This window comes from Corythoichthys intestinalis, chromosome 3, assembly GCF_030265065.1.
Source record: "Corythoichthys intestinalis isolate RoL2023-P3 chromosome 3, ASM3026506v1, whole genome shotgun sequence".
Taxonomy (NCBI): Eukaryota; Metazoa; Chordata; class Actinopteri; order Syngnathiformes; family Syngnathidae; genus Corythoichthys; species Corythoichthys intestinalis.
This window is the reverse complement of record NC_080397.1, coordinates 18602583-18608582: the sequence shown is the minus strand read 5'-3', so window position 1 is coordinate 18608582 and position 6000 is coordinate 18602583. Positions and strand designations below refer to the sequence as shown.

The following is a 6000-nucleotide window of genomic DNA, read 5'->3' as shown; positions in this document are numbered from 1 at the left end:
ATGCAACTTACACAGCATCACCTTCCTCTCTCCCCCAACCAAAAAAGCGGTATCGAGTATTACCTCATGCTTCCTCCACATAGTTTGTTCCGTTTTCCAGCGCGAGGAGGGGGCGGGGGCCCGTCCTTGAAAGTGACGCGATTGGTCAATGGGAGAGCAGGAAACACTGTGACGTCGTTGGCCCGTGCAGCTGGCAGTTCACAGAGAAGAGTTCCCTCCTTCCTTCCATCAATAATGAAAGAGCCTGAGCAAGCAGACGGAGTGGGAGCGTGGTTGTGATGATGCATGCATGTTTGTTTTGGTTCTAGCTGATTGGAAGTACCAGAGAGGGGAGACACCAGACAAGGATCAATAGATGTAAGTTTCTTTATGGATAATAACAATAGCTGTAATGATGAGTGCAACATATTTAGCATTTTTGCTGTGAAATCTTTGATCACCTTCCACAGTAGGTGATAAGGCATTACATTAAAATCCATGGAGTTCATAAGCTCTAAGTTGATGCGTAGGTAGCAGGAGTACAGTGCTGCAAACTGCAATGGCTCACTTTGAGAGAAGAGCTCAAGGACTTCACCCACCCTTTCAGGGGTCGCATCCCAAATTGTGCTGCATTTATTCATAAAAAAAGCTCAACTAAGGAAAATTTAAACTAAACTGCTAATCTTTGCTTCATGTATTCCTAGAAATAACATGTAGCTACAGGACATGAACTAGTAGTTATGCAGACTAGGAGTGTGACAAAATATCGAAATGGTGATATATAGTAATACTTTGTATCCTAAAGGGTTATCGATATGCTCCTGCAAGAATCGAGATATCGTTTTAAAAAGGTGTCAATGTCTATTTAAAAAAAAAAAAAAAAAAAGTTTTTTACCAAAATCTTCCACCATAACAGTGTCTCATTTAACTCTAAGGCTGCCTTGACGGTCCATTTAGACTGGAAACGTTCGTTCATTCGAAACCAGGGCATTCACAGTCATTCTGTCAGATTTTTGGGGCATTTACAGGTCACTCGCTGTTCATTTTAGGACATTTCCAGGTCATTTCCTGTTGCGTTTGAGTCACTGCCTATTCATTTGGGTGATTCCCAGGTCTCTTCCTGTTTTTAACACAAAATAAACAGGAAGTGACCCATAAAATACCCCCAAATTAACAGGAAGTAACTGAAAATCAACAGGTAAATGACCTTAAATGTTCCAAAATTACCTCATTGCCTGACATTGGCTGCCACTGACGGCCATAGACGTCAAATCCGTTTGAAGTGGGAGCGATGGCAGCGACTGAACAAATGTTCATTAGCTGCCACCCTACCAGTTCAAATGGATTGGACGTCTGCTAGTGATAAACTCATTCCAATTCACAGCAGAAGCTTGTTTTTCTCTTTATTAGTTGTTTTTAGAATATCCTAGAATAATTCCCTGACCAATGTATCGATAATCGTTGTATCGCCATATCATCAGATCATTGTTATCGTAAGCTTTGTATCGCAAACCATATCGTATCGTGAGGTACCAAGAGGTTCCCACCCCTAATGCAGACATTTGATAACCCAGTATAAAAGTCACCCATTTTGATGGGACATAGAAAGTTATCCATTTTTATTTGTGTGTGCTGTAATGATGAGTAAAACAGTGGTTTGTTTGAATGTGTCGCATGCTACTTTCCCTGGTTTCACTGCCAAATGCAGTTGCTTTGCAATGCTCCAAAATTCCTTGGTGGAGGTTGTTACTTACGTTTTTTTCCAATTCAACTTTCACACATGTATGAATTTAAATCACATAGTAATGCAACATGTAAAAAAACCCACATGCAAATGTAGCTAATTTGCATCTGTATTTTGTTCTTAAGACAGAGAGTTTTAATAAAGTAAACAGGAAGTAGCTAACAACACCTGTAGCACTACTGAAAAAATAAACAAAATTTGTCTTCTAATGTTTTCTTTTTCATCTCTTACCACCACCCTTCTTTCAAATATGATGTCTAACAAAATGGTAGGCTGACAGCATGTCCAAAATTCAAACATTTATGGCATTCATCCATTTGGATCTCAGGTGAGCTGTATGTAGCCTATCCCATCTGACTCTGAGAAAAAGGCAGGTTCTATCTTAGACATGGAGACAAACAACCATTGTCACATTTACACCTAAGGAAAATTTATTAGTCCTAAATGAACCAATAACCAGAGGTGGATAGAGTAGCCAAAACCTTTACTCAAGTCAGAGTAGCGTTACTTCAAAATAATATTACTTATGTAAAAGTCAAAGGAGTCATCTCCTACAAGTAAAAAAGTATTCGGTGAGGAGAATACTTCAGTAATGAGTAACATATGTGAGTAGCTGCTTACAATGTCTGATATCTTTTTAAACAATGGTATATTTTATTTCTCAGCACATTGTCGAATAAATCAACAATTTTTATTTTACTGTACCATAATCTATTACGTGACCATATTAGACTAAAAAATATACAGAAAACATCTACAGTGGGGAGAACAAGTATTTGATACACTGCCAATGGGTTTTCCCATTGTGAGTGTATCAAATACTTGTTCTCTCCGCTGTAATTCCAACTACAAAACTACAGAAATGAAACATCACCCATCCAAAGAGCATGAGTGCCCTCTAGTGGAGAAGATATTTCTTACCATGAAATTAAAACGATAATATCTCCGGTTTTCCGTGGTCGATCGGTGCCAAATAAAAACTGGGAGAGAGGTTGAAATCCGCGCTTTCAAGTAATGTTGACCAAATCCTGCCAGTTTGATCTACTCCGACTTTTAATCCTTTTGTTTACTTTGTTTTCACCTCTTGTATACAGTATTTGGTTGTAAAGTGTCCTTGAGTGTTGTAAAAGCTGCTTTCAAATAAAATGTATTATTATTATGATTAATGTCAAATACTTTCATTTTTACATAGCTTTAAAGGGAACCACAGATAGAAAGACTTGTAGTAAAAGATAAACGTTAGTATGCGTTAAAAGAATTTGATCATAAAACCCCTCTTGATGTTTTGGTTTTTATACAATTAGTAAAATTGGTATAACTACAAGGTCGCCATTGTTGTTGACGTTGCAGGGCTTCCAGAGTATGACAATGCTTAAAAGTATGAGAGGGAAACTTAACTGATGTGCGCATGTATTGGACCTCTCGCCGCGTAGAAGGAATTGCAGAACACTGGTAGTGTTCGTTTAGTGACAGTGACAAACTGCGTCATCACTCCGAGTGTCCATTGCGTGCATAAATTATGGCGCCCGCCATAGGTCAAAACATGTACTAAATATTATAGATTTTTCAATTGATGGCAATATTTTATGTGTTTCTAATGATATATTTAAGTAAAAGAGAAAAATTCTGACTTATTAAGTCCGATGTTACCACTAAAGACGCAACCACGCTGTCATATTTGTGTGTGTTCTCAGTTCTTTTTTTCTTTATGCAGCACCTGATTGAGCCAGATTGGCGGGGTAATGCGACACACCTGTGCTTGATTAGGAAAGCTCAGTATTTAAGGAAGCCTGTCACCATCTGCAAGTGTCGGACTACTGCTTGCTACTTGCCTTGCTTACCGCCTGTGTGTTCATCGTCAGCCTTCGAGTTTCCCGACGTTCTACGGTCGTATTTTGGTTTGGTCATCTTCACGTTAGTGCTCTTTTGGGCTTTGTAGTTAGATTCTTGTACTCTGTTATATTCATGCATTCTAGCGTGCTATCTTAGTTGTACTTGTTAAACTCGCATTTGTTAGCGTGCTGTCTTAGTTGTACTTGTTAAACTCGCGTTTGTTAGCGTGCTCTCTTAGTTGTACTTGTTAAACTCGCGTTTGTTAGCGTGCTCTTTTAGTTGTACTTGTTAAACTCGCGTTTGTTAGCGTGCTCTCTTAGTTGGTACTTGTTAAACTCGCGTTTGTTAGCGTGCTCCCTTTGTTGTACTTGTTAAACTCGCGTTTGTTAGCGTGCTCCCTTTGTTGTACTTATTAAATACAAACATTTACTCTACTGATCTCCTGGTCTGTGTTTTGGATCCACATTAACGGCTTGCCGTTCATAACACACGCTAATCATAGGACTTCCAGCTACAAGCTTGTGTGTTGTCATGCGACTGTATTGTTATGTCTGACTCGTATAAAGGAGTCTTGTGATTATTGTTGCGACGTCTTATTGGTGAAACTGGTAGCGCCACTGTGCTGGCAGAAATAAAATCTAGTATGTAGAATAAAGAGGAAAAATATAACAACTCTAGGGTAACCCTAGTTGTGGAGTAAGAGTAAAATTTCTTCTTCACAAATCTACTCAAGTAAAAGTACAAATTCTGGTCAGACAAAACAACTCTCAGAAGTCAATTTGTCTCAAAAAGTTACTCAAGTAAATATAATGGAGTAAATGTAACGTATTACCAGGGAGGGAGGTGGACCAGTGGAACTGAAATGGGGTGCTGAGGATGCTGCAGCACCCCCTGGTGTTGGTTAGATTAAGAAAGTGTTTTGGTAAATTTGTTTTTTTTGTGTGTGTGTGTTAAAATAAGCCAATAAATAAAACATTGAAGCAATATCATATTTAATTTTGGGGAATAAATATACAGGTATACTGTTTGTTGGAAAAGTTTTTTTTTTTTTGTTAATAAAATGGCCACCACCTGACACCTTGTTTGCTACCAGGTCATGTACGATAAGGCGCTATTGGAATGGAAAAGTTAACTGTTAACAGAAGAGGCATTAATATGGCGCAAAAACAAATTAACGATTTTTTTCCTATACTAAAACAGCAAAATTTCCTAAAATTCAATTTGAGGTCGAAAATGAAGATGATTATAATAGTTTATAACAGTGCCCAGTTGAGGAGTTCCCAAAAATCGATTATTACATGCATCGCGATTCGACACGTGAGGATTCGATAACGGTTCATAAAGGCTAAAAAAACGATGTTTTCCCCCCCATAACTTTATGGCAGCCGCTCGTAGCAGAACGAAATTCAAAACATGTCTGCCGCCTGGGCACCATTAACGGGCGCACGCATGTTATGATGGATGCTGCCGATTGCTGAGAGAGATTAACTCCTTTTTAAAAGACTGGAAAATAAATTTGTGCATGAGACAGGCAGGCACAGAAGTCACACTTTCATGCACAAGTTATTTTTTAGAGCAAGAGGGAAAGAGAGATAGTTCGCTGCTCCTTGTTTTTCAGATGTCCAGCAGTAGTTTTAAGGCATTTCAATTGAAAAATGTCCTGAGTGTGTTGCTAAGACCGGTGTGCATCTATAAGAAGTGAGTACACGAACCCTCTTGTACTGTTTAGCCTTTATTGTTGTTGTTTTTGAGATATTAATTGTTAGTGCTGAGCGCTAAGCTAATTAGCTAATTCGCTAATGTGTATTTCATATGCAGAACGTGTAAAACCACGATTAAGTACAATGGTAACACAACAAACATGCTAAATTGTACAGAAATCTGTGAAAACAATGTATATTGGTTAAAAGAAGTCATATTTCTAAAGACACTTTGTTTGTGTCCAGAAAATGTAGAATTCATTCCACCTGTGTAAATTTTATTGTATTGTTGAGAGAAATAAGTAGTCCCTTTAAAATTGTTAAAGTTTTTGCACTTTCTTGTGTAAAAAAAAAAAAAAAAATGAATAAGCAACTTAAGTGCAGCTTTTTGTTGAATGGGCATGTTTCCATTGTTCCTGTTGAATCATTAGGATATTTTAAATAAATAATGGACATAAGTTTGTTTGGCTAGTGTATTACTTAGTAATGTATGGTGCATCAATAATCGTGATCACCGCGATAACCGCGATCATCGCCAGTACCGTGATCATCGTTCAATAATCGAATCGTAGCACCCTGAATCGTAATTGAATCGAATCATGGGGTGCCTAAGATGGCACACTCCTCGTGCTCAGCAAGGAAAAGTTAGCTGCAGATTTAGACTGGGGAGAACTTCGAATAGCTTGCATTATCACCATATTATTGTTTGTTGTTGCTGTTAAGCTGCCGCCGTGCAGAGTGCTG

The 6000-nt window shown here is 38.3% G+C and overlaps 1 protein-coding gene across 2 annotated transcripts in view; it reads left to right on the top strand.

Moving 5' to 3' along the window:
- Positions 1-233: 233 nt before the first annotated feature.
- pde4d (phosphodiesterase 4D, cAMP-specific) overlaps positions 234-6000 on the top strand; it is a 465837-nt gene continuing 460070 nt past the window's right edge. The window contains exon 1 of one of the 2 annotated variants that reach the window (XM_057830864.1): positions 234-357. The gene's annotated coding sequence lies outside the window, so the exon portion shown is untranslated. The remainder of the gene's footprint in view (positions 358-6000) is intronic. The other variant, XM_057830868.1, reaches the window with a different exon arrangement.